General features: G+C 42.0%; 1 pseudogene; it reads right to left on the bottom strand.

The window, feature by feature from the left end:
- Nucleotides 1–10,212: 10,212 nt before the first annotated feature.
- LOC110491047 (serine/threonine-protein kinase mTOR-like) overlaps nucleotides 10,213–26,599 on the bottom strand; it is a 32,210-nt pseudogene continuing 15,823 nt past the window's right edge.

The raw sequence follows: 26,599 nt of genomic DNA, 5'->3' as shown, positions 1-26,599 counted from the left end.
GTCGCATGAGAGCCGTTTGAACGTAAAATGCATTTTTTGGGCAGAAATGCCTTCTCGAACTTTCATGTGCCTTAATAACAGACTTTTATGCCATCTGTAAATATTAATAAAGTTGTTAAATTACGAGGTTAGTTGGTTTAGCCAAAGAAAAAGTAGGGAACCTTACCGCTAGCCATGATTGGCTGAGACAATGAGTGGGCTGGACATTCCGAGAAATTAGTTTCAGATTGGTCTGTGGTGTAGCATCTTGTGTTGATAAAATGAGCTGCTCGCGATGTGTAGATAATCCTTTCTAGTGCAGTTTTTTATAAAGATATAATGTTAGCCATGGATAACTGCAAATGTGTTGCTATTGCTCTAAATAACATTGCTGCCCTGAATTTATCAGGCGCAATCGACAAAGGTCTGTGGGGAAAAGTTCTGATGGACTACTTTCTGGAGGACGATGTTGACTCTCTCAGACTTGGTGATCAACAATGTTGTTGTCACGAAAGAAGTTGACCCGAGTTTTGAAATCAGTGGAACCCAACGGGCCAAACAAGTTGTGCAAACTAAACGGAAATGACACAGGACGTCTTATTTAATAAAAGGGGTTGCCATCTGCCGTGAAGCTTTCATCCATGTATACGGGTAAGAATCTAGCTCCAGTTTCAGATATTATACATTTCTAATTTTGTCACAAAATTGTTTTCATTGCAAGTTAAAGCTTGCTGTTAGCTAGCCAGCTGGAGTTCGATGGCTGGCTTGCTAGCTAGCTAACATTGAAACTATTTGGTTAACTTTAGTTAGCTATGACAATCGGTTTGTATTGCTAGTAACGTTACTTTATGGATTAGGATTATAGTTCATTTTTTAGCTACCTAACATCAAATGTCTAAACAAAAGACCACAAGTTCAAGCTTGCTGTTAGCTAGCTAACGTCAGCTGAGGTTAGATGGCAAGCTAACATTAACTTACGTGTATGAAGTGTGTTTGTAACGTTAGTGATGTTTTCTCAAATTTAGCTAGCTATGACAATCGGTTTGTATTGCTAGCTAACATTGTGTATGAACTGTGTGTAGTGATCTTATCTCAGAATGCCATTTGTCATCTATTGTATAATAATGCTAAAATATTTGTACCTGTAATTTGTCTTTCAGCATCAGTAGAACAAGCCTGACTCTCCTCCACCAGTCATACAAGGAGAATGGTCTAATGCCTCCCATCAAAAAGAGAGCTGGCCCAAGCAAGCAAAGGCAGCACTATTTCTTCACCAACTACGGAGTTTGTGAAACACGCGTGGACCTGAATTGTGATAACTTCAGTGGCCAAAACAAGAACAAGTTTATGCTCTGGTATTGTGCCTGGCGGACCATGCACAAGCTCCACCACAGTCTGGACCTTCACTTCCTGATCACAGGCCATACCAAGTTTGCCTCCGAATGGGGGGAGGTCAACATCCCACAGCTGGTGGGACTGGAGGATGGGACGGTGCTGGTGGAAAGCTACGGCTGGCAACAACACCTGACTCCGTACTTTAGGCCGCTGCCACAGATCTAGCAGTACCAGCACTTCAGCTGAAAATGATTATTCTTCTTATCTAAACCTAGGAGGTGAATTTAAGTTTTGCAGGGTTGTAAATGTCTTCTGATTTGTTGTTGTTGTTGTTATTCCCTGTTTTACAGCTTCGGTGCTCTGAAGCCTAGTGTTGTTGTCGCCAAGGAGCGTTCAAACTCAGTCGAGACCAGGTCTCAGCTGCTGCCCAACGCTGACATCCTTCCTCCCATAGATGGTCTGCCTGTACAAGCACCACCTGGTCTGGACACAGCTAGACAAACTTATCTTTTTGAGAAGATCAGGGAGTTTTGCGACGAAGAGGCTATGGACATCACATGCCCTGCACCAAAGTGAAGGACAGAAACAGGCTCTCTCCTAACACACACGTCATCCGCTGCTGCTACAATTCTTTTTATCCTGCTGCTCAGCCACTTTACCCCTGATTGTATGTATATAACTACCTCGTCTATCGCTGATATCGTTCTTGTACATACTGTATATTATTTTATTTATATTGACGCTATCTATTTCTGATATTGCTAATATGGGAGTAGCCATTTGGCTGTACTGTTTACACCTTTTGTCGAGACCCATCCACTTAGCAAGACTTAGCAGAATTTGATATATAAAATTAATATTGATATGTGTGATTGTAACATGATTTTGTGACATACCACAACAATATAATTTGACCGTATCAAGTGTCCACCACATAAATATATGGCACATGCATGAGACAAGAATAGCTTCAGCAAACTAGTAGTAGAGCAGACGTGACATGTTGGAGTGTGCCCCTTGCTATCCGTCAAACATTTTAAATAACAAATTGTTCCGTCTGGTTTCATATAAGGCATTTGAAATGATTTATACTTTAACTCAAGTATGACAATTGTGTACTTTTCCACCACTGGATGTGGCTGGGGGTTATTTCTTTCAAATGACCCATCAATTTAATTTACACAAGTGTGTCTGGGTAAGGGTCATCTAATATGTGACCCAATTCAGGAAACTAGGGGTATGTCGCAAGACACGACTTCACAGGAAATCCGTTTGAACGTAAACAAATTGTGTTTTTTTTGGCAGAAATGGCTTCTTGAACATGTGAACTTTTATGTGTCTTAATAACAAACGTGTATGTCATCTGTAAATACGAATAGAATTGTTAACTTATGGGCCTTGTTGTTTAAGCCACAGAAAAAGTTGGTAACCTTCCCACTATCCACGATTGGCTGAGATAATGAGTGGGCTAGACATGCCGAGAGAGGAGTTCAGATGGGTCTGCCATATTGAAGGCTTCTGTCTATTTGAGCTTGTCAGTCTGTGTTGGTAGTGGCGCTGCTTAAATGTTGCTCCACTTTTTTAAGGATCAAGTTTTGAAATCAGTGGAATTAGAGTATGAAAGCTAAAGAGATGGAAAAAAACCTGTTTCCAGGTTACATCTTCAAATTAAGGGCAACCGTGGTATGGCATTCCTGAAAGGGAGACGCGTCCATCATGCATGATGATGTATACAGGTATACATTGTCAGATACACGCTTCCAATTTGGACAGAAAGTGGTTTCATTTCAAGCTAAAGTGTACTATTAGCTAGCTAGCTAACATTAGTTTGAGTCTAATGTTAAGGAGTGTAGGCACTTTGTTCATTGTTGTTTAGCTAGCTAACAGTTGGCTGGCTCCCTAGCTGACGTTATTATTTGTTTCCCAGAGCTGTTTGCTTTTCTAGTTAGAGCCTAATGTTAGCTAGCAAACATTGAACCTGGTTAGTTAGCACCCAGCACTGTGGCATTGTTGACACTTGGTTCATTGTTGTTAAACTAGCTAATGTTACCTGGCTGGCTCGTTAGCTAACGTTACGTGTACAACACCCGTTGAATATGGCCAGTGTCAGTAAACGTCTGCAAAAAAGCATAATGAAATTGTTGCCAGCAGAGCTGGTTAGGCTGTTTTCATGTTATCCAGAGGTAAATAAATCGTCCAGAGCGTCAAGTGTGCGCTCTGAGAGCGAAACGAGATGGGTGGGGCTAAAGCTTAAGAGGGTGTGAACAATGCTGAATGGGTGTAGACAAAGAGGAGCTCTTCACTACATATCAAAACATTCAAAGGGGATTTTCTCCAAAGTGAGTTTACAAGTGAATCAACTTTCAAAGCAGAAAGCATTGTTCCTCAAATGCAGTGCAATATACCATTTTGCAGCTCTGTGTCTGCTTTTTGGTAAAAAACACAATTTCAAATTTTACAACGTAAGACCGAATCAAGGTGGTCGGTCACATTTCTGTATGGACTTAGTTTTGTGCACAGGGGCATTGTCATGCTGAAACAGGAAAGGGCCTTTCCCAAACTGTTGGCACAAAGTTGGAAGCACAGAATCGTCTAGAATGTCATTGTATGCTATAGCGTTCAGATTTCCCTTCCAGAACCATGAAAAACAGCCACAGACCATTATTACTTATCCACCAAACTTTACAGTTGGCACTATGCATTGGGGCAGGTAGCGTTCTCCTGGCATCTGCCAAAGCCAAATTAGTCTGTCGGACTGCAGATGGTGTTGAACGTGTTTCCACTACTCCAGAGTCCAATGGCGGCTTTACACCACTCCAGCCGAAGCTTGGCATTGTGCATGGTGATCTTAGGTTTGTGTGTGGCTGCTCGGCCATGGAAACCCATTTCTTGAAGCTCCCGATGAACAGTTATTATGCTGACGTTGCTTCCAAAGGCAGTTTGGAACTCGGTAGTGAGTGTTGCAAACAAGGACAGACAATTTTTACTTGCTACGCGCTTCAGCACTCGGAGGTCCCATTCTGTGAGCTTGTTTGGCCTACCACGTTGCGGCTGAGCCGATGTTGCTCCTGAATGTTTCCACTTCACAATAACAGCACTTACAGTTGACCGGGGTATCTCTAGCAGGGCAGACATTTGACAAACTGACTGTCATCCTATGACAGTGCCACGTTGAATGTCACTGAGCTCTTCATTAGGGCCATTCTACTTCCAATGTTTGTCTATGGAGATTGCATGGCTGTGTGTCATCGATTTTATACACCTGTCAGCAACAGGTGTGGCTGAAATAGCCGAATCCACTCATGTGGGTGTCCACATACTTTTGTATATTTAGTTTATCTACATCAAATGTATCTATAGTAACAAATCACACTGAATTTCTAGATTGTAGGTTTCCATCCGTACGCATATGGTATACTCTATGGTATACAAAGTTATGACTTGATAGATTGAAACTGCTGACAGATTTTACACACACAGGTGCTCACATGCACACACACAAAAGCACTTGCGCACGCACACTCATAAGCACGCACACACAGATAAAAAAGGAGCAAACCGCATAGGGGCTAAGGTCCAAATACATTGGAATGTAGGCTGAGATCCGTTTGAAAGAACTAGGGAGTCTCTCAATGCTATCAGCGCTTTCTAAGTCTCCATTACAAAGTGGTGCCATGCAATCCAATTAATCTTGCAGCTCTGGCCAGGAACCAGTGATGCCAATTTAGCAATTTTGTTGCTAGATTTAGCAACTTTTCAGACTACCCTGGCAACTTTCTTTCAGACAGCACCTAGCAACAAATGTAGCTACTTTTAAAAATGTATTTGGAACTTTTAGCAACTTTTGAAAGGTGATTAAAACACTAAAATACATGCATTTTCCCTCTACGTGACCCAAATGGTACCCCAATGGGACTTGGTCAAAAGTAGAGCACTTGTGTAGGGAATATGGTCACATTTAGGACACAACCAGAGGGAAATGAGAATAAGGCAGCTAAAGTACTGTATCAGTGGAGGGATGGAAGTTATCCTTGGGGTGTTAGGTCACCCTTGTCAACGCCAAAGTGTAATGTTACTGTAAACATTTTGAAAGCATATTGTGACTCAAACACAATACTCTGAGTTGAGTATTCAGTCAAAGGAAGATGTATATCCTCTGCTGTTTCCTTCCTTGTGTGAACGGTACCAATCTATTGCCATCTCATTTCAGAGAAGGGAACCAAAGTACTATTTGTCAAAGCTGCAGGAAGAAGATGGTGCTCAGTTGTCAAACTATCAGCAGGTAAAGTGACTGTGAAGCCTGGTAGCAGCTTGCTTGTCTCTGCAACTTCAACCACTGCTGCCTCCCTGTCAGATAACAACTCATCCGTATCCTTCCCAAACCACAGGTAGCAAACAACACAACATTAACATTTCATGGGGAGATATTTAGAGAGCCTATTTTCCATGCCTCTCCAAAAACATCTTTGATGTCACCTGTTGATATAAAACTGTACCCTCTCTTTAGGCTATGATATCGCCTGTTGATATAAAACTGTAACCTCTCTTTAGGCTATGATATCGCCTGTTGATATAAAACTGTAACTTCTCTTTAGGCTATGATATCGCCTGTTGATATGAAACTGTAACCTCTCTTTAGGCTATGAAATCACCTGCTGATATAAAACTGTAACCTCTCTTTAGGCTATGATATCGCCTGCTGATATAAAACTGTAACCTCTCTTTAGGCTTTGAGTGTAGGTAGATGGATAGTGATGTTTTTTATTGTCTCAAAACAGAACATTTTCAGGAAATTGAAAACATGCCATGTTTTACCATCACACAAACACACAATTTCTAAACTTTAAAAGTTATTTAGAATACAATTGATTGGTTATAGAGCGTAGAGGGTGAAACAATCACGTTTCTGGATTTTGTCTGGATTCAAGACTAACAAAGCATACCTATTACCCAAAAATCAAATCAAATGTATATATATATAGCCCTTCTTACATCAGCTGATATCTCAAAGTGCTGTACAGAAACCCAGCCAAAAAACCCAAACAGCAAGCAATGCAGGTGTAGAAGCACGGTGGCTAGGAAAAACTCTCTAGAAAGGCCAAAACCTAGGATGAAACCTAGAGAGGAACCAGGCTATGAGGGGTGGCCAGTCCTCACTGTTGCCGCTTGTTATAGACCCCCCCCAGCGCCCAGCTGTGCCCTGGACACCTTATGTGAATTGATTGCCCCCCCATCTATCGTCAGGGTTCGTACTGTTAGGTGACCTAAACTGGGATATGCTTAACACCCCGGCCGTCCTACAATCTAAGCTAGATGCCCTCAATCTCACACAAATTATCAAGAAACCTACCAGGTACAACCCCAAATCCATAAACATGGGCACCCTCATAGATATCACCCTGACCAACTTGCTCTCTAAATACACCTCTACTGTTTTCAACCAGGATCTCAGTGATCACTGCTTCATTGCCTGCATCCGTGGTCGAACGACCACCCCTCATCACTGTCAAACGCTCCCTAAAACACTTCTGCAAGCAGGCCTTTCTAATCGACCTGGCCCTGGTATCCTGGAAGGATATTGACCTCATCCCGTCAGTAGAGGATGCCTGGTTGTTCTTTAAATGTGCTTTCCTCACCATCTTAAATAAGCATGTACCTTTCAAAATATGTTGATCTAAGAACAGATATAGCCCTTGGTTCCCTCCAGACTTGACTGCCCTTGACCAGCACAAAAACATCCTGTGGCGTGCTGCACTAGCTTCGAATAGTTCCCGCGATATGTAACTTTTCAGGCAAGTCAGGGACCAATATACACAGTCTGTTAGGAAAGCAAAGGCTAGCTTTTTCAAACAGAAATTTGCATCCTGCAGCACTAATTCCAAAAAGTTTTGGGACACTGTAAAGTCCATGGAGAATAACAACACCTCCTCCCAGCTGCCCACTGCACTGAGGCAAGGAACTAGAATTTCAATAAGCATTTCTCTACGACTGGCCATGCTTTCCACCTGGCTACCCCAGCCCGACCAACAGCTCTGTACCCCCCGCAGCAACTGGCCCAAGCCCCCCAACCCCCCCCCCCCCCCCCCCCCCCCCCGCTTCTCCTTCACCCAAATCCAGACAGCTGATTTTCTGATAGAGCTGCAAAATTTGGATCCCTACATATCAGCTGGGCTAGACAATCTGGACCCTCTCGTCCACAAAATTATCCGCCGCCATTGTTGCAACCCCTATTACAAGTCTGTTCAACCTCTCTTTCGTATCGTCAGAGATTCCCACAGATTGAAAAGCGGTCTGTAGCAAACTGCTACAGACCTATATCTATCCTACCCTGCATCTCTCTCTAAAGTCTTCAAAAAACAAGTGAACAAACAGATTACAGACCATTTCGAATCCCACCGTACCTTCTCCGCTATGCAATCCGGTTTCCCAGCTGGTTACGTGTGCACCTCAGCCACACTCTAGGTCCTAAATAATATCATAATCGCCATCGATAAGAGACAGTACTGTGCAGTCGTCTTCACTTTGCTGTTGGTGATTCTTTGATACACCTCTACGCAGACGACACCATTCTGTATACATCTGGCCCTTCTTTGGACACTGTGTTAACAAACCTCCAAATGAGCTTCAATGCCATACAACACTCCTTTCCGTGGCCTCCAACTGCTCTTAAATGCTAGTAAAACCAAATGCATGCTCTTCAACCGATCGCTGCCCGCACCCGCCTGCCCAAATAGCATCATTGCTCTGGACGGTTCTGACTTAGAACATGTGGACAACTATACATACCTAGGTGTCTGGCTAGACTGTAAACTCTCTGTAAACTCTATTTCGCAGCAAAGCCTCTTACACTCAAAACATACCCTCGTAAAACTGACTTTCCTACCTATCCTTGACTTCGGCGATGTCATTTACAAAATAGCCTCCAACACTCTACTCAGCAAATTGGATGTAGTCTTTCACAGTGCCATCCGTTTTGTCACCGAAGCCCCATATACTACCCAGCACTGTGACTGACCTGTATGCTTTTGTTGGCTGGTCCTCGCTACATATTCGTTGCCAAACCCACTGGCTCCAGGTCATTGCTAGATAAAGCTCCGCCTTATCTCAGCTCACTGGTCACCTTAGCAACACTAAACCATAGCACGCGCTCCAGCAGGTATATTTCACTGGTCATCCCCAAAGCCAACACCTCATTTGGCCGCCTTTCCTTCCAGTTCTCTGCTGCCAGTGACTGGAACAATCTGCAAAAATCACTGAAGTTGGAGACCTATGTCTCCCTCACTAACTTTAAGCATCAGCTGTCAGAGCAGCCTACGGATCACTGCAGCTGTACACAGCCCATCTGTAAATAGCCCATCCAACTACCTACCTCATCCCCATATTTGTTTTTGTTTTTCTGCTCTTTTGCACACCAGTATCTCTACTTGCACATCCTCATATGCACATCTATCACTCCAGTGTAAATTGCTAAATTGTAATCAATTCGCCACTATGACCTATTTACTTCATTTGCACACCCCGTATACAGATTTTTCCATTGTGTTATTGACTTTACGTTTGTTTATCCCATGTGTAACTCTGTGTTGTTGTTTCTATCACACCGCTTTGCAGTGGAAGGTGTTCTACCTGGTTAAATAAAGGTGAAATATATATATATTTTTAAAGTTCAGTACAGTACTGAACTATACTATACTAAACTACTCTACATTCCTGTATGTACTATACTCAAGTTTACTGTACTCTGGTTTCTTACAATTCACCGGGTCTTGTCTCTTACAATAAATATTTGTTGAGAATTAACAGCCTTGCTATTTTCAATGTTCCTGATAGGTCGATATTTCAGTGGGGCCGGGAGTACTTCTAATCAGACTATTTATAGTGTATTTTTTTGTGTGTTTAAATGCTTTGAGAGGATTTAACCGGCACAGATAATTGTGTCTAGTTCATACCCTGTAACCTCACTCTGCAAGCAGGTGGTGAGCTCTCAAACTAGTCAGGGCCTGTATTAGTAAAGTGTCTCAGATTAGGAATGCTGATCTAGGATCAGTTATGTCCAGTTCATACCACGTAACCTCACTCTGCAAGCAGGTGGTGAGCTCTCAAACTAGTCAGGGCCTGTATTAGTAAAGTGTCTCAGATTAGGAATGCTGATCTAGGATCAGTTATGCTTTAGATTATCATGAATGGACAGGGGACACCTGGTCCTAACTCAGCACATTTACTCTGAGACGCATTGTGTCAATTGTAAACTTGGTGACAACCAAATACCCACAAGGATGAACCAGCAGATCAGTTGACCTCCCATTGTTACTGTGTCAAAGGATGTTGATACCAGACAACTGTGTCTAGGTTCTCTACTCCAGAAATCTTCTGGCTCTATTGTGGGGAGGGTGGTGCTGAGGGGAATTCTGGGTGATTGAGCACTCAGTCTTGACCAGACAACAATCAAACATGGTTCCATGATGCTCTCTAACAGAGACAGACTGCCATTTGCTTTGAAATCTACAGAAATAAGTCATACGACAGGTTAGTGTGTGTTCAGTTTTGACTGAGATAGAATGGAATCAGCATGTTACGCTTGTATGTATGTATATGTGTTTATCTTAAAGCCATAATATCTATTAATGTGAAAGAATGGAATGAGCTACTATTAAACATTATTTACATTTACGTGTATTGGTGTGTCTATGTGTGTATCTTACAGCCAGAATATCGGTGAGCCGACCAGGAGGCAGCAGTGTATCAGTGTTTCCTCTGTGGCTGTAAATAGCTGTGCAGGGGTGTGCTGTTGTGCTGTACAGTGATCACTGGGGCAAGCAGGTTATTGTGGGGCCAGCAGCAACACCATTATTGAGTAATTCTCGTCATGCTCCCATGATGTCTTCCAATAGAGGGGTGTCACTGCTGGGTGCCTGTGGCTGTGTAGTGAAATATGTTGGCCGTGATGTATGGCTGTGAGAGAAGCCCAATTTGAACATTTTATCACCCTAACTTAATTTGTGGTCAGGGAAATCAAATCACTTGTCATAATGGTGGGTGTAGCTGGTGTATGCAGTCAGGCGCAGGAGAGCAGAGAACTGGGAGCAACGTAACTTTACTCAGAATAATGAATTGTGCAAGGTAAAACACTACACTTGCCCAGACACAAACACTCAAAGACAAAACAAATGGAAAATGAAAAGCGATGGCTAGTAAACCGGCGACGCCGAGAGCCGCCCAAACAAGGGGAGGAACCGACTTTGGCTGCAGTGCTGACAATGAATTCATCAACCAAGCAGACTTTGGTTGTCAGTTGAGGTGTTTCCTCTGACACATTGGTGCGGCTGGCTTCCGGGTGACTCAACCTTCGCCTCTCCCGAGCCCGTTGGGGAGTTGCAGCGATGAGACAAGATCATAACTACCAATTGGACATCATGAAAAGGGGGTAAAATGACAAAAAATGTGATAGAAAAGACACGTCTAGACGCACAAAGTTGCTTTGTGGTCTGATTGTGTTCAGATCTGGCTGACCAATTGAGGATGTGGTCAGCGATGCATTGTGTGTGGATTTCCCCTCAGTTTGGATGAAAATCAGGCTACCAAAAGCGCATACAGTGGGCGACATCATCAGCACTCCTCCCACAAGTCTCCAGAAAACTTGTGTTTTGGGTCGAGAGGCACCTTTTATTATAACATTGGAGGAAATATGTTCCTAGTCTGTCAGGAATGTGTTTTCTGGACTCATACATGCTAGTCAGCTAGATAATATTTAGGAAAATTATTTTTAGTTTGGCTAGAATTATGCTAACCCATTTGCAATCCCTTTAGCATTGCTTGCTAACTTGCTGGTGAGCTACAGAGGTTAGCTGGCTAGTTAGCTACTGCCATCAGATGTTATCATATTTAGCCTATTCCACCATTTGTAGAATGCATACTGGCATTTGAATGTAGCGTGCAAAAGGGAATCCGGACACACTGTGGACATTTAAGCGCATGACTCGTTCGCAATTCCGTGATCAGAGCTCTGTGATCAGAATACTAAAGCTGAATGAACTGTGAAGTCTACTGTATACAATACCATTGTGTAATGCCTTTCACAGAAAGCACTTAATACGTTGTGTTTTGAAAGATAGTGTATTTCTTGGGGTGGGGAGTGCAAAATGGTTGAGACAATTGTTGAGTAAAAACGTGGCTTTAGAGCTTCTGTGACAATATCTAAAGGGTACGGTATCGGGAAAGATACAGAATTCTCATGTTTAATCACGGAGTGATTCAGTCACACTGTAAAATCTAGTCAATGATCAACCAATTATTTCAATTGTGAAAGTGTCTGACAGGCCATTCAAATGATGGCCATGCAAACACACGCTTCACACTCTCAAACACACATAGACACACACACTTCACACGTTTCACACACACACACGCACACGCACACACACACACACGCACACACACACACACACACACACACACACACACACACACACACACACACACACACACATGTAGTCTACACCCAGACACACACACTTGCATATACACAGCTTTGAAAGGCAGTACCTAAACAGCAAGAGAATCTCTGCTTTGGGGCAACTGCAGTGCAGCCAATCACAAAATGTAGATAGGAGCTGAGGCACATGACCAAGCTTAGGTAATGGAGAAACAAACACATTAACACCCATAACCACATTTCTTTGAACAGAAGTGCTGATTGTCACAAACACAACACGTACAGAAGAAAATTAATCGTGATCATCATTGCTGAAGGACTGATGCAGATCACACAGGCACAGCTCCAGTATGCACGTGTAGTGGAGGTGATTTGGAATCATGCTGTTCTGATGAGGTAACTCTGCATGAAGTCCTCAACCAAAGAGGACATTTGGTGTAATGGTTAAGACATTGGATTTCCAAGAGGGAGACCAGAGTTCACATCCCACCAGAAACACTGACATAATGTGACAGCATTCTGCAACTTCATTCTGTATTAACAAACCATTAAGAGTCTTTGGTGTCACACTGTGAAAGCCACCTTACCAGACACACTTCTCTGTCTCTCACTACGTGTACCACAACAGACAGCTACCATCATGCCACTTTTTTTGCTGTCTCTTTCCTCCTCTATGCAGTGTGTTTTCAGATCCTCACGGGAACACAAGCCTCTATAAATAACCTTGTTTACCCCTCTGTGCTGTTTTGTGTTTGTCTGTGTCCTGCTGTGACTTACTGTGCCAACCCACTGTTTTGCTTTGGTGGAGTGTCACACTCTATAAGAGCACGCCAAGAAACGGAGGAAAGCAAGTTGAGAAAGAGAGACTACTGATGACGAGGAGGAGAAGAATGGCAAAAAGATGGAGAGGGTCGGAGAATGGAGGTGAATCGAAGGGACTGCTGCTCGTGTGAGAGTGGCTGACCTGCATGGTAGTGTCATCCCACTCAGTGGCCTGTTAATGACACAGAGGAAGTCACTGTATTACCATGGACTAACCCGGCCCGTGTCTTTGTCTGCCCTGCTCCTTCTCTCACCTCTCTACGGTTCGTAACACACTGACCAATTGATCCTTTTGTGTCCCTGCCTGGATAGATGAACAATGAGGCAAAGGAACAGATAGAAAAAGACTAGAAATTAGAATGTCTGTGAGCCTGGATAATGTGGTAACTGTATGGCAGCAGGGCTATAATGGTTTCACAACCCTATTGTCCTGGACAAAAGTCCACTTTTAGAATTTAGCTTTGCTTGCGCACCTGACGTTATAGCAAGGCCTAGACATACTCTTGTCCATATCCACTTGTACTAAACTGAGGGCATACAGCTGAGGTAGTAACCCATCAATGAACCTCAAACATCACAGATAACATCTATACTCTAGTGACTGGCATCTCCTCTACAGCAACATGAATTCATCTGGCTGCCTTTTTCCTGACCACATTCACAATTGACCCTGAGGACAAAAAGAGAGGAGAACGACAAGAGAAAAGACTTCCGTACACAGCTGAAAAATGGAGAGAAGCTTTGAATAAGAGAGAAGGATGAGAGCCTACAAATATACAGTTAATATACAGTACCAGTCAAAAGTTTGGACACACCTACTCATTGAAGGTTTTTTCTTTAATTTGACTATTTTATACATTGTAGAATAATAGTGAAGACATCAAAACGATGAACTAACACATACAGAACAATGTAGTAACCAAAAAAAGTGTTAAACAAATCAAAATATATTTTATATTTGAGACACTTCAAAGTACCCACTCGTTGCCTTGACAGCTTTGCACACTCTTGGCATTATCTCAACCAGCTTCACCTGGAATGCTTTTCCAACAGTCTATGATTTCATATGTGTTAATTCATAGTTTTGATGTCTTCTCTATTATTCTGCAATGTAGAAAATAGTAAAACATTTATAAAAACTGTTGAATGAGTAGATGTGTCCAAACTGTTGAATGAGTAGACGTGTCCAAACTGTTGACCGGTACTGTATGTGGTGTAACCATGTAACAAAAAACAATGATAGCAGAGGATAGAGCGAGTGTCTTGTCTCCCAACACCTCTGTCATTGCAGAACACGGTTATGCTATGAGACGCAGGCAGGGGTCAGTGCACAAGCGGGGGTATTAGAATATATCACTAAACCAGGACTATGATGAGAATAGAGCTCTGGCTCAGATCTGACTGTACTATACTGAGCCCTTCAACTCCAGTCCTAGGGGGCCGAAACACAGCTTTTTCTTTCTACCTGCTATCTGTCTCTAAAACCTGCTAGGTAACTGCACTCACCTGGTGTCCCAGTTCTGAATCTGTCTCTAATTAGAAGGAGATTATTAAAAAACTGAAATGTTCTAGCCCTCCAGGACTGGCGTTGAAGAGCTCTGTTTGTTGTTTGAATGGATAGGGCATTTCATAGATGAGTAGCTAGAGCAACAGAAAACCATCAAAGCATGATTCAGACTCTTCACAGTTGAATTATTGAGGGACTGCCATTGGAGGAGTCACACTAATTCAACATTGGCTTCCTTCCTTGTCTCCTTGCCTCCTGTCCTTTGTGCCCATGGAGCTATAGTAGCTAGGTGTTGCAGTTAGTTGGCAAACAGGAGAGAGGGAGTTAAAATGACTACAACAAGTAGTCTTGTAGCTAACATAGTTATATCAAGCACTGTAAAGGCCATCCAATCATTGTTGGAGTGTTGCATTGCATGGCAATACCTATTTTGTTATCTTGTAGTAACCACTTATTCTCAAAACAATACTTTTGAGGAATACAAAGACACAAAATCGCTATTGTAGCTGTAGTGCCACTCTCGAAAACTTTAAGGCTGAATTATTTCAACATCATTCTCTCACAATCTTTTTTCCCACCCTTCTCTCACAGCATCCACCATCAGACCACTCTCCTTCGCCCAATTCCCCCACTCCTTCCATCCTCTGCCTCACACAACCTCATTTTTGAGATGTAGAAAAACGTATTCCCAGGGGAGAAGCTACTGATTTCACCACTGTATCTGACTGATGACATGCAGTCTTTTATAGGCCCCACGGTTAATCGCCGTTCAGCTGATTTTAATGGCAAATATTAACAGGAGATGTAATGGCTGAGACAGCGGTGGTCTGGTCAATGGAGACAAATTGAGGACGGCTGAGAGTCAATGGGTTAGGTCCACCTAAGGTTCACAGCCATTTACTGGATGTAGAAAGAAAACAAAACTGAAATCTGCCCTCATCTCACTCTAGATCACTTAGTACCAACTTATAACAAACCAAAATATTCAAAGACCAAGGCAAATGCCAGAAATATAGAAGTAGCTAGGACAAAGGAAATGAGAACTCCCCTCACGTCTAACTTCCCTCCAACTCCCATTAGCAACCAGGGTAAAGGGAGCAACACCAGACTAACCTCCTTAGGGACCAGCTCTCCACATGGCTAAACTGCTGTCAAGTTAACCGATACAGGCTTCTACACCAGTGCACAAAGACAGGCTGCTACTGTCTGCTGGCCCTGCTTTAAACACTCCATTCCATGGCCAGATACTGAACTCTCCAATGTGCCAATACGAACCCTCTGTCTTCACAGTTAACCACTTGAAAGCGGCAAGTAGAAGGGATAGGAGCCCGAAAGACAGCAACTGTGAAGTGAGAGTTGTTAAGAGAACAGATCATTGGACAATGACCATATTAACCAGCCCACTTTTTGATTTAACCAGCATACAAGTGCAGGGATGAATCAACATTTTATTTCCTTGATTACGCTTGTCCTCTGGCTTCCATGGTCAGGCACTTCACCTTCCATCGTTTAGGAGGCATTGTCTCCCGATGACTATCATTCGTCATCATTGACTGACTAGATGCTTGGCCATCTTCACACACAGTAAACAGCCAAATCTCCCCGATCGATGGAGCCCATTTAATTTTAGCTATTGACTCACGGTCGCTCAACAGACAGAGATGCTGAAAAAATACAAAACACTTAAATGGAGATGCGGCCTGAAAACTCTGCTTCTCACTAACAATCTTTCACATGCCTTACTTTTATTTTCCTTCATAAGTAAAATGAGGATTATGACTCTACTGCAATTAATTCCAATTAGACTGGTTTGGATTGGCTGTCATTTTCACCCCATTCCGGAACTTTTAGGGTTTATGACATAGCCCCTCTAAGTGACTTTAAAGCTTGATTTGATTTGAGTCCTATTGTGTTTGAGTCCTATTCTTTAACCTTGATTTTTGTTTGCAATGGAGACGAGACTCCAACATATCAAACTGGATATTGAATTGTGTTTGGTTGTCAACGCTACCAAGAAAATTTAAAGAATAGGATCAAATCAAACAAGGGTTTATGACATAGCCCCGCTAAGTGAATTTAAAGTTAGATTTGATTTAGTCCTCAGCTTTAACTTTGATTATTGGTGGAGATGGAGACGTGAATCCAACATATCAATTATTAATTTGTAGTCAAACTGTAATTACCACCAGACTAAGTCAGTAGCACAAAAGTTACATCTCCTTCAAATGTTGATATTTGGTTGCGTTGACAACCAAACACAATTCAATATCACTTTTCCAACACAGTAAATAGCTTATTAACAAGTTACATTATATGTTGGATCCACGTCTCCAACTCAACCGAAAATACAATTTAAATATTAAGCTAGTGGCTCAGAAGAAAATATCCAAGCATTAGATATACTTAAAATGTTGATATTTGGTTGCATTGTCAAGATCTTCACAATTTCTATAATAATCTGTTCAGAATATTGAAACGCATTGATCACTTGCACTAAGTACTTTTAATGTAATCTCAACTGAAATCCAGGTCATTTGGTTGTGCTATTAGATGAAGCACAGTGGTAACACATTAAGTTGTTGTATAAATACAAAATTGTATTCCCATTTGAACTGTTTTTAAATGGTTGAAAGTGCAGTGATGACACATTTAGAGGACAAGTAAAGCAAACATCTGACATTGTTTTTCCATTGGAATTTGGTTGTGCTTTTAGATGGTTGAAAGCAGTGATAACACATTGGGAATTCAACCAACTTTTGGCTGTTTTTTTGAGTCGGTGAATAAGGGTTGACATCTCATATTTAACTAGGCATTGCTCAACCTCTCAAACAAGTTTTACCCAAAATTCCACGTTGAAATGACGTGGTGTGCCCAATGAGAAGGAGAGAGAGAACACAGAAGAGGAATCGAACAACGCAAGCAGATAATCTAGGGCTCTGCCCCAATGTGTAAATAGGTGACATTACAGGGTGGGTACACCAGGGAAGAGATCAATCGGCTGCTTGTTGTTGTTCTGTAATGCATAACTATATAAGTAGTCAACCTTCAGGGAAAAACCAGGGAATTAATGAATAAAACAGAAAGAGAGAAACGCCACACCTGATCTTCATGAGTGCTTGTTTCCTTTGAAATGGGGTCTGTTTGACTAGACTAAAATGAACAGCTTTGTATGAGTTAAAAACACATGGCATGCTAGCTCTACCCTGGTGACACAGTGGACTAATTCTAAGGATAGAGAACAGAAGATCATAGTTTTGGATCTCACTGACGCTGTGCCACAAAAAAAAGTGTTTGCATGGTTAATGCCTAAGGAAATTAAATTTCCAAGTGTCCTATCTGTGTTTGGAGTTCAAAACAGTTAACCCAAACTAAGCTAGCAGTGTTATTAAAATGATTCCCAGAAAGTGAATTAAACCTCCCAGGAAAACTTTCAGGAAACCATAGTAAAACGTTCTCAATCCCTGCAACCTAAAAATGTACGCTCCCAGAACAGGTAGGATTTTCACTTCTGTTCACAGAACAGTAAAATGTCACTTTTTTTAAACGGTCAGGAAACGTATGACTTCGTTCCCAGATCCAATGGGAAATCAAAAAGGTACATTACCACAACTTCTAAGGAACCAAATGTGCTAGTTGGGATAAGCTAGTCTACATAGGGCAAAATGTTGTTGTGGGTTCCTAGATCTCTATCATTAGGAATGGAGTTGAAATGATCAATCAGCTATGGGCCAACACGTCTGTTTTCAGTGTAACTTGCATACCTATTCATTTTAGAATCCCTCCTCACATCAGCTCTAAAAATGCTATACTGTTAGAACAGTTTCTGCAGAGGTGCTCCTCACATGGACAGAGCTGGAGGGCCCTCTGTAGGTAGGATTGCTTCACTGTTCTCCTGATGATCCTGCACATGCATAGTAGAACATAATTCAACGGCAATGACCGTCTAAGTCTACAAACATGAATAGCAATATATATTCAGACAATGTTACAGAGCACAAGACACTTACCAATAGATCTTTTCACAATATATTGGCACAGAAAAATGCTTACATTATCATCACGATCTTAAATCAAATACCCCCATTCCTATTATATCACAGGACACCCGTCAATAATGTTTAAGTCAGTAAAAGGCATGGAGTATATTATTCAGATAATATTCATACAGTCACATTAACACACCATAATACAATGGACTAGTGAGCTCTATGAAGCACATTCTCCAGTTTTAACTTAGAATGCATTAGCATTGTGGCAATGACATAACAAAATAATGGGCAGCACTTCCTCTTTACAGCCAGTGCCTTGAGCAAAAAGCACCAGCAAATAACCAGGCTGTTACCTTAGCTGTTAACTTTACATGGTAATACGTTCTGGGATTTAATGCTTAATGAGTCATTACTGAGAACTAAAGATTTGGCGCTAATCAAAAACCTTATCAGAGGCTTCTTCTTTACCTTTTTTGTTTTAAATCAACGCTTCTGAGTTCAGTTGCTCAATCTTTGAATATACACATATCAGTGAACCAAAATAGAAGCACTTAGCTAAGTCAATGTAAAATACTTGACATTAAACGTCAGCATGGCATCATTTGATAAAGCGCTTTGGACATTAAACTCCTCCGCCACTTATCAGTCATGGACCATCTCTCATGACTTCACCATTTAAAGACATGCAGGAGTTAAAAATCAAATCAAATGTTATTTGTCACATACACATGGTTAGCAGATGTTTATGTGAGTGTAGCGAAATGCTTGTGCTTCAAGGTCCGACAATGCAGTAATAACCAACGAGTAATCTAACTAACAATTCCAAAACTACTACCTTATACACACAAGTGTAAGGGATAAAGAATATTTACATATAGATATATGAATGAGTGATGGTACAGAGCGTCATAGGCAAGATGCAGTAGATGGTATTGAGTACAGTATAAACATAGGAGATGAGTATGTAACCAAAGTGGCATAGTTTAAAGTGGCTAGTGATACATGTATTACATAAAGATGCAGTAGATGATATAGAGTACAGTATATACATATGATGAATAATGTAGGGTATGTAAACATTATATTAAGTAGCATTGTTTAAAGTGGCTAGTGATGTATTTTACATCAATTCCCATTATTAAAGTGGCTGGAGTTGAGTCAGTGTGTTGGCAGCAGCCACTTAATGTTAGTGGTGGCTGTTTAACAGTCTGATGGCCTTGAGATAGAAGCTGTTTTTCAGTCTCTCGGTCCCAGCTTTGATGCACCTGTACTGACCTCGCCTTCTGGACGATAGCGGGGTGAACAGGCAGTGGCTCGGGTAGTTGTTGTCCTTGATGATCTTTATGGCCATCCTGTGACATCGGGTGGTGTAGGTGTCCTGGAGGGCAGGTAGTTTGCCCCCCGGTGATGCGTTGTGCAGACCTCACTACCCTCTGGAGAGCCTTGCGGTTGTGGGCAGAGCAGTTGCCGTACCAGGCGGTGATACAGCCCGACAGGATGCTCTCAATTGTGCATCTGTAGAAGTTTGTGAGTGCTTTTGGTGACAAGCCAAATTTCTTCAGCCTCCTGACGTTGAAGAGGCGCTGTTGCGCCTTCTTCACGATGCTGTCTGTGTGGGTGGACCAATTCAGTTTGTCTGTGATCTGTACGCCGAGGAACTTAAAACTTACAACCCTCTCCACTACTGTCCCATCGATGTGGATAGGAGGGTGTTCCCTCTGCTGTTTCCTGAAGTCCACAATCATCTCCTTAGTTTTGTTGACGTTGAGTGTGAGGTTATTTTCCTGACACCACACTCCGAGGGCCCTCACCTCCTCCCTGTAGGCCGTCTCGTCGTTGTTGGTAATAAATCCTACCACTGTTGTGTCGTCCGCAAACTTGATGATTGAGTTGGAGGCGTGCGTGGCCACGCAGTCGTGGGTGAACAGGGAGTACAGGAGAGGGCTCAGAACGCACCCTTGTGGGGCCCCAGTGTTGAGGGTCAGCGGGGTGGAGATGTTGTTACCTACCCTCACCACCTGGGGGCGGCCCGTCAGGAAGTCCAGTACCCAGTTGCACAGGGCGGGGTCGAGACCCAGGGTCTCGAGCTTGATGACGAGTTTGGAGGGTACTATGGTGTTAAATGCTGAGCTGTAGTCGATGAACAGCATTCTCACATAGGTATTCCTCTTGTCCAGATGGGTTAGGGCAGTGTGCAGTGTGTTGAAATTGCATCGTCTGTGGACCTATTTGGGCGGTAAGCAAATTGGAGTGGGTCTAGGGTGTCAGGTAGGGTGGAGGTGATATGGTCCTTGACTAGTCTCTCAAAGCACTTCATGATGACGGAAGTGAGTGCTACGGGGCGGTAGTCGTTTAGCTCTGTTACCTTAGCTTTCTTGGGTACAGGAACAGTGGTAGCCCTCTTGTAGCATTTGGGAACAGCAGACTGGGATAAGGATTGATTGAATATGTCCGTAAACACACCAGCCAGCATGCTCTGAGGGCGCGGCTGGGGATGCCGTCTGGGCCTGCAGCCTTGCGAGGGTTAACACGTTTAAATGTTTTACTCACCTCGGCTGCAGTGAAGGAGAGTCCGCATGTTTTGGTTGCGGGCCGTGTCAGTGGCACTGTATTGTCCTCAAAGCGGGCAAAAAAGTTATTTAGTCTGCCTGGGAGCAAGACATCCTGGTCCGTGACTGGGCTGGTTTTCTTTTTGTAATCCGTGATTGACTGTAGACCCTGCCACATACCTCTTGTGTCTGAGCCGTTGAATTGCGATTCTACTTTGTCTCTATACTGACGCTTAGCTTGTTTGATTGCCTTGCGGAGGGAATAGCTACACTGTTTGTATTCGGTCATGTTTCCGGTCACCTTGCCCTGATTAAAAGCAGTGGTTTGCGCTTTCAGTTTCACACGAATGCTGCCATCAATCCACGGTTTCTGGTTTGGGAATGTTTTAATCATTGCTATGGGAATGACGTCTTCAACGCACGTTCTAATGAACTCGCTCACCGAATCAGCGTATTCGTCAATGTTGTTGTTTGACGCAATACGAAACACATCCCAGTCCACGTGATGGAAGCAGTCTTGGAGCGTGGAATCAGATTGGTCGGACCAGCATTGAACAGACCTCAGCACGGGAGCTTCTTGTTTTAGCTTCTGTCTGTAGCCAGGGAGCAACAAAATGGAGTCGTTACTTAGTAAGTTCATGGTTACTCGATAAAAACAGGCTGTGCAAAAGGAAGTGTGGCCACAAGTTGGATCGCCATTGTAGCTCCTCCACCAAAATGGACACCTGGGGATAGAAAAACAATACAAGCTCAGTGGCCATTGTTTAAAACTTTCGCAACATAACCCCCCTAAAGTTTTCCCAACTAAAAGACTGGTTTGTAGCCTGGGTCCCCGTCTGATCCTGCTTTAGGCAACTTGTAGTTGTCTTGCCAAACAGAAAGGCAGTGCCTAAGCATTGTTGAATGCAGAATTAGCCAGGCTAATCTAATTGATGCTAATGGTAAATTATCATAATATAGGCTAGTGGCAAGGCCCCCAAAATGTTGAGATACCCCTATAACAAACACAACCATGTTTTTCCAATCCTCTGTCTCCCATATATGAAATGCATGGTTGTGTAAAAATATATTACTGAAAAAGTGGTTAAATGTATAGATATTGTGACACACCCCCTTAACTCAAACAGTGCAGAAGAATGCCTGGCTCGAAGGGGGGTGGGCAACATAAGCTTGTGTAACCCAATAATGAAAGCTCTGATATTGCAAAAATGTGAAATACAAGTAGTCAATTGTCTGCCCTACATAGAGAAACAAGCAACATTAGGATATCTTAAGCATAGCATAGACCTGTAAATAAACCGATACAATAGGCCGAAATGGAGCACTGCCCTCATGCAGTGGTGTATGATCCTGCCTGACAAAAATGCATGCATTTTTTGATTTTGTGGCTATTGTAATCGTTTCTAAGGAGTAGAAGTGGACTCAGACATCAACATTAAAAATGTTGGGGGTCCATGGTTCCTTAAAAGATTTTGTATCTTTAGCCCCGAGTCTTGCAATTAAGTAACGGGGCCTCAAATCCAATGTGGCTGCCATTACAACATTCGATGTTATGAATGAAACACAACCAAACAATTAAGAGCACTGATGGTATAGGTGAGCTGAAGAACTGATATTCTAACATCAGGTGTGCTATTTATTTCTTTATGCAGTACTGTAGGTTCACCAGCTGACATCTATCAAGACACCCTTGTTGACTGGATTCCCACTGTGAAGATGAGCAATGCTTAAGCAGCATCAGTATCTACTTCTTCTACTACTTCCACGAAAGGAGACATCCCTCAATTACTGTGGCGATATTAGCATATCAATCTTGGTGGTGCAAACTCACCCAATCTTTTTTTTGTTTCATACCAGAAAAGCCATTACACAACACATTACTTTCACTATAACGGTGACAAACGGTGCCCACAAAATGTTAGAGCCTACATAAAACTGTCCCAACAACGGATGAGGAACAGCATCTGGACATAAACATGACAAACAATGCTACTACAGGGAACAACACAGAGGAGGAGACATACAGTTGAAGTCGGAAGTTTACATACACCTTAGCCAAATACATTTAAACTCAGTTTTTCACAATTCCTGACACTTAATCCTAGTAAAAAATTCCATTTTTTACATCAGTTAGGATCACCACTTTATTTTAAGAATGTTGAATGTCAGAATAATAGTAGAGAGAATGTTAACTTTCATATTTTATTTCTTTCATCACATTCCCAGTGGGTCAGACGTTTACATACACTCAATTAGTATTTGGTAGCATTGTCTTTAAACTGTTTAACTTGGGTCAAACGTTTCGGGTAGCCTTCCACAAGCTTCCCACAATAAGTTGGGTGAATTTCGGCCCATTCCTCCTGACAGAGCTGGTTTAACTGAGTCAGGTTTGTAGGCTTCCTTGCTCGCACATGGTTTTTCAGTTCTGCCCACTAATTTTCTATAGAATTGACCTCAAGGCTTTGTGATGGCCACTCCAATAACTTGACTTTGTTGTCCTTAAGCCATTTTGCCACAACTTTGGAAGTATGCTTGGGGTCATTGTCCATTTGGAAGACCCATTAAGCTTTAACTTCCTGACTGATGTCTTGAGATGTTGCTTCAATATATCCACATAATATTATTTCCTTAAGATGCCATCTATTTTGTGAAGTGGATCAGTCCCTCCTGCAGCAATCCACCCCACAACATGATGCTATCCCCCCCGTGCTTCACGGTTGGGATGGTGTTCTTCAGCTCGCAAGCATCCCCCTTTTTCCTAACATAACGATGGTCATTATGGCCAAACAGTTCTATTTTTGTTTCATCAGCCCAGAGTACATTTCTCACAAAATCTTTGTCCCCATGTGGAGTTGCAAAACGTAGTCTGGCTTTTTACTGGCGGTTTTGGAGCAGTGGCTTCTTCCTTGCTGAGCGGCCTTTCAGGTTATGTTAATTTTGGACTCGTTTTACTGTGGATATAGATACTTTTCTACCTGTTTCCTCCAGCATCTTCACAAGGTCCTTTGCTGTTGTTCTGGGATTGATTTGCACTTTTCACACCAAAGTAAGTTCCTCTCTAGGAGACAAAGCGTCTCCTTCCTGAGCGGTATGACAGCTGCGTGGTCCCATGGTGTTTATACTTGCCTACTATTGTTTGTACAGATGAACGTGGTACCTTCAGGCGTTTGGAAATTGTTCTTAAGGATGAACCAAACTTGTGGAGGTCTACAATTTCTTTTCTGAGGTCTTGGCTAATTTCTTTTGATTTTCCCATGATGTCAAGCAAACAGACACTGAGTTGGAAGGTAGGCCTTGAAATACATCCACAGATACACCTCCAATTGTGTCAAATGATGTCAATTAGCAGAAGCTTCTAAAGCCATGATATCATTTTCTGGAATTTTCCAAGCTGTTTAAAGGCACAGTCAACTTAGTGTATGTAAACTTCTGACCCACTGGAATTGTGACACAGTGAATTATAATTGAAATAATCTGTCTGTAAACAATTGTTGGAAAACTTACTTGTGTCATGCACAAAGTAGATGTCCTAACCGACTTACCAAAACTATCGTTCGTTAACAAGTAATTTGTGGAGTGGTTGAAAAACTAGTTTTAATGACTCCAACCTAAGTGTATGTAAACTTCAGACGTCAACTGTATAATACATGGTATACAAGGATGTACCCTTATTCTCTTGGGACATTCATTGGGACCTCAGTATCTTCCGACAGTGTCCGAGGACAGATGAAATTTAAGAAACAGGCTGCATTATTCTCAAGTTAGACAGCCCTGAATATTACATTGTTATATCTGTGAACAGTATCCATTTGTGTCACTACCAAAGCCTAATGGTTTTAAATTACTGTTTTGTATTGTCTGGATACTCACTTGTAGAATTCGCTTGCAGTAGGTCTCTTAAAAAAGGAAAGCCATGCAAGGTTATTAAACCGAGGTGCCTTGTTATTCTTCTTTTGTTGATATCAGGTAACGTGCAACCTAACCCTGGCCCTGATATGAAATGTCTCCAAACCCCCTCTGATTTTAAATCAAGATCTGGTTTTGGTATTTTTCATGCAAGCCTGTTGTCAGAAATTGATGGGGTTAGGATTTGGGCTAAATCAACTGATGCTGATGTAATTGTGTTTTCTGAAACCTGGCTCAGCAAGTCCTTTTTTGATAAGCATCCTTTTTGATAAGGAAATGTTTATCGCACTGATCGAGTCAAGAAAGGTGGGTGTGTGGCTAAATATGTAAAAACTAAATTCCCTGTAAGTGTGGCAAGTCTGAAACTATTTGTAAACAGTTGAAATTTCTTGCTTTGAATATTGAGGTTTCAAAGGGTCTCTCTATAACTGTGATTGGCTGTTATAGACCCCCCTCTTATCTCGGTGATGCATTTTCTTCTTTGACGCACCTTATGTCTAAACTTCTTTACAGTGAAATGATCTTGATTGGTCATCTCAACTGGTGTTGGTTAAAGCCGGTGTCTGATGATTTAAAAATGTTTTGTAATTCTATGAATCTTACCCAGTTGATTAACTCACCTACTCGCCCAAATCTTAAATGCCCAGATCAATCTATCCTGGTTGATTTGATGTTGACCAATGTTCCACATAAATATTCTGCAGTTGGTGTTTTTTGTAATGATGTAAGTGACCATTGTGCTGTTGTTGCTGTTAGAAATACTAAGGTTCCTAAGACAAACCCACGTTTTATTCGTAAGAGAAATTTGAAGTGTTTTAATGAGCAGGCTTTCTTTCATGATTTGTTTTATTTTGACTGGAGCAGATTGACCCTGATGTGGAAACTGTCTGGAAATTCTTTCATTATGTTTTCTTCCAAATAGTAAACAAACATGCCCCATTCCGCAGGTTCAGGGTTAAAGGTCGGGTTAATCCATGGTTTTCTTCTGAGCTGTCTTGTATTATTCACAACCGTAATCTAGCCTGGGCTAAAAGCAAGGAAATCATGTTCTGATGCTGATTGGCTTATTTTTAGGCAGTGACAAAACAAGTGTTCTTTTCTTCTCAGGAAGGTCTGAATATTTTATGTCTGTTACCACTGATAACCAAATTGACCCTAGAAAGTTTTGGAAGGCTATTAAGTCTATGTCTGGTAAAAGTAATGTTAATGAATTACGGTCATGTTTTTTGAAGGACTCTGTTGCTAGAAAAGACTAAACTAAAATGCTGAATTGTTTCAATGAGCACTTTGTATCATCTGGTAGGCTGTTTGATTCAGTGTCCTCTGTCTCTGTACAACCCTGTGTGGAAGAACCAGTGAGAGCTGGTCAAACCTTTAGCTTTTTGCCATTCCCAGTGCAGGTGGTACATAAAGCCCTGAAATCCTTAGATCAGAGAAAGCCTGCAGGTCCTGATGTTTTGGATCCCTGCTTTTTAAATCTGGCAGCTGATTTCATAGCTGAACCACTTACATATCTGTTATATCTAACCCTGGAATGTAATGAAATTCTCGAAAATCTGGAAATCAGCATTTGTCCTACCACTTTTAAAAGGGGGAGATCCAAATATTTTAAATAATTATAGGCCAATCTCAAAGCTGTCACTCCTGGTGAAAATATTTGAAACCCTTGTGAGTGAACAGCTAAACTCTATTTTATCAATGTACCAATCGGGCTTCAGAAAGAAGCATAGCACATAGCACTGATCAGAGATGCAGCCAAGAGGCCCATGATCACTCTGGATGAACTGCAGAGATCTACAGCTGAGGTGGGAGACTCTGTCCATAGGACGACAATCAGTCGTATATTGCACAAATCTGGCCTTTATGGAAGAGTGGCAAGAAGAAAGCCATTTCTTAAAGATATCCATAAAAAGTGTTGTTTAAAGTGTGCCACAAGCCACCTGGGAGACACACCAAACATGTGGAAGAAGGTGCTCTGGTCAGATGAAACCAAAATGTAACTTTTTGGCAACAATGCAAAACGTTATGTTTGGCGTAAAAGCAACACAGCTGAACACACCATCCCCACTGTCAAACATGG

This window comes from Oncorhynchus mykiss, chromosome 16, assembly GCF_057628025.1.
Source record: "Oncorhynchus mykiss isolate SJ-2025 chromosome 16, ASM5762802v1, whole genome shotgun sequence".
Classification (NCBI taxonomy): Eukaryota; Metazoa; Chordata; class Actinopteri; order Salmoniformes; family Salmonidae; genus Oncorhynchus; species Oncorhynchus mykiss.
The sequence above is the reverse complement of the archived record's forward strand: the minus strand, read 5'-3'. Positions and strand labels throughout refer to the sequence as shown.